Below are 3,239 nucleotides of genomic sequence, written 5' to 3'. Positions count from 1 at the left end.
GGAGCCACGGAGACGCCCGGCCCGGCCGGGGACGCGCTGCCAGCGGCCGCCGCCTCCCGGCCTTCGGCTCCGCCGCCCCGAAATTCCCGCCCGGAAGTGCCCGCCCGTCACCCGGGCAACAGCTCCCGCCCCCGAGCGCTCACTTCCCTTCCCCGCCACCGGCCGCTCCCGCCTCCCCTGCGCCACCGTGGAGGCCGCGGGTTCGAGTCCCGCGGGGCGCAGGGTGGCGTGGGGCGCAGGGTGGCGTGGGGCGCAGGCCAGTGTGGGGTGCAGGGACGTGGGGTGCAGCGTGGTGCGGTGTGCACGATGTTCGGATGCAGGATGGCGTGGGGTACGGGCAGCGTGGGGTACGGGCAGCGTGGGGTACGGGCAGCGTGGGGTGCAGACACGTGGGGTGGGCAGCCCCCCGGGGGGGGGGCACTGGGGTGCTCGGCACAAAGTGCCCATTCAGAGCCACCCCTCAGCAGCAGTGCCCGGCCCCTGCGGGTGCCACCCACGTGGGGTGCAGATCCCTTCGAGTAAACCCCTTAATTCCGAGGGGCACGAGGGGTGGCGTTGGGCGCACGAGGAGGTTTAGCCCGCCTTTAAGCAGGTGGATTTAGCCGGAGGATCCGGTGCCAGCACAGCGTGGGAGCTTTCCCAAGCCCCGTGCTCACAGGGAGCGGGAGCTGATGCTGCTGAGCGAGGGGGAGCGGGTTCACCCAGGGCCAGGGACCATGGGGAAAGGCATAACTGGACCTGTCCAAGTGCTTCCCTAAGGGATCTGGCCACAATGCCTTGGGTGGTTCCCTTTTGGGGCTACCACCCTTTCCGAAGACCCCTTTTCCTGGGACAAAGCACCCACTTGGTGATGCCAGGGGTTGTGCATGAGTCTGCAAAACAAGTCTGCGCTGAGCATGATGGCCAGGATGCCCAGGTGGCCAGGAGACCTTAGGTCCCCTCTACCACCCCTCATTGGGTCTGTTCGGGAGCCCCGACACTGCTGATGTTCCTCCATCACACACCGTCTTGCTTGCTGGGCTGCAGACAAACATCCAACAAGCTCTAGAAGGGAGCTGAGCCTTGTGCCAGGGCTTGTGTGGGAAGGGGATGGGGAGGTCTCCAGTGGAGAGCAGTGTGTGGTGCCCCTGGCCGCAGCAGCATCACCTGGAGCCTTGGCACAGGTCCACGTTTTCCCTCCCTGCTCCCCCTTGCCCTTCATCTGGAGTCTCATGCCTTCCTCCTCCTCCGTCCCTTGCAGCGGGATCTCAGATCCATTTGCAGGGCAGCCCCGTGGAAACGAAATCCATAAATCCCAGTGGCATTATAAAACATGCCTTGTGTAAGCCCCTTCAGTCCTGCTCTGGTGCTTAGCCTGGCCCTGCCACCTCTCCAAAATCCCCATCACAGTAGGAGCCCAGATGAGCTCCTCTCCTCGTCCTGGGGAAGGAGCTGTGCACAGCCCCATCCTCACCACGTCCTCACCCAGCTCCTGCAGCCCTGGGCCCAAGAAGAATTCAGGCTGCAAGGGCTCCACTGCCCCATGTGGCTTCAGCATGCTGGGATGTGGCTGTCCCAAACCCCCTCATTTTGCTGTCCTGCTGCACCCATACGTGGGCTCAGCATGGTCCCTGCCACATCCTGGGGTTTCCCTATGCTGTGGGTCCACAGCATCATCCTGGGTGTGGACTAGGTCCCAGTTCCCAAAGCTCCAAGCAGGCAACCATCACTTGGAGGCATCCTAAAAAAAAAAATCTGCCCATGGTTTTTAATTTTAAAAGCTGAAGGGACCTTATATGGATGCTGATTGGGATGGCCTTCTTGGGGAGGAGTTGGAGAGCCCCAGGAGGGACCATCCCCAGGAGCATCTCCTGCCATGGACCCATCCCAGCAGCCAGACCCTGTCCACGCAGCCAAAATCACAGTGGGACCTTGCCAGGCTTTTCAGGGCTGAAGCCGGGGAAGAGACCTGGCCCACTCGCCCCGGGGGAGCGGGCTGGGATGGCAGGCTGCCCACTGCCTGCCTCTGCCCCTGCTCCGTCCTAATGAGCGAGTTACACAACAAGGAGCTTTTATACTTTGTTAATCGGGTCCGGCATCCCAGCCCGCCCCTCCACGCACGCTCCGGCTGGCCGGTGGAGCCCCGGCTCCCTCCTTCTCTCTCCTCAGCTGCCTTTTGTAATGTTTTAATGGGGTTTCTTGCCTGGGTTGTGCTGGCTTAATTACAAAGCTGCAGTGAGTTGATGCCTTGTGACGGTCTAATCCCAACCTGGTGACTCTACAAAGCTTTCGCCCGGCTTTCTTCCCACTCCACTCTGGCCTCGCCATCTGTGCGTCCATCTCGGCCCCGTGCACTGACCCTCTGCGGACGGTTCAGCTTTTACTCTCCCTGGTGAGTATCCGGGACTTTTTCCACCTCAAATAATGGCATCAGAGACCATCATCCAGCCTTCCCTTAACTTGGCAACTTCAAGGCTGGGATTGCTTTCAGTGGCTGGAAAAAGGGGATGCCTGTCCCTTCCCTGGGAGTTGGCGAGGAAGAGGATGCCCTGGGAAGTGGTTGAGCAGGAGCCAAGCATCCCTCACACAGCCTGGGCTCAGAGCTGGTGCTCCAGCTGGTCAGGGGTAGGGTCAGACACTGGAGGGAGAATGAAGGCAGGCTTCCTCCTCCTCATGCATGGGAACAAGGAGTTTCACCCAGACAGCATCAGAAAGCTGAGAGGCTCACAGTCCAAACTGGCAGCCAGTGACAGGCTCTGTGCTGGAGCAGCAAAGGCTTGAGGGTTTGGGAAACACCTTGGGGATAACAGGGCAGTAGAAGCAGAAGGCAGTAAAAGCACAAGCTGGTTGTCCACCTGGCCAAAGCTGGGCACTCCCCTCCACCCGTATGAGGATGGTCTGAAATGAAGTGGCACTGGGTGAGCTCGTGGGGTTGGGGGTCCCCATGAGATGCCTCCAACCACCAGTGGAAAGTCAGACCTGGAGAAAAAGGATGAAGGTGTCAGATGATCAATACCCACATTTTTAAGTTGCTTTTGCAAACATCCCTGGTGTTTCTCAAAGCTGCTCGGCGTCCGGCAGGCACGCAGAGATGCAGGCAGTACGTGATGGAGACAAGGATGGTTGGGGTGTCCCTACCTGACCAAGAGGGGCAGGGGATGGGGCGTGGGGGGGCTGCAGACGCTATTGGGATCCCCACTGCTGCTGATTCCTGCTTCCCTCTCACAGTGTCCTGCAGCTGACAGAGGACAGAGGACGAC

This window comes from Leptosomus discolor, chromosome 11 (assembly GCF_034619465.1).
Source record: "Leptosomus discolor isolate bLepDis1 chromosome 11, bLepDis1.hap2, whole genome shotgun sequence".
NCBI classification, from domain to species: domain Eukaryota; kingdom Metazoa; phylum Chordata; class Aves; order Leptosomiformes; family Leptosomidae; genus Leptosomus; species Leptosomus discolor.
The sequence above is the reverse complement of the archived record's forward strand: the minus strand, read 5'-3'. Positions refer to the sequence as shown.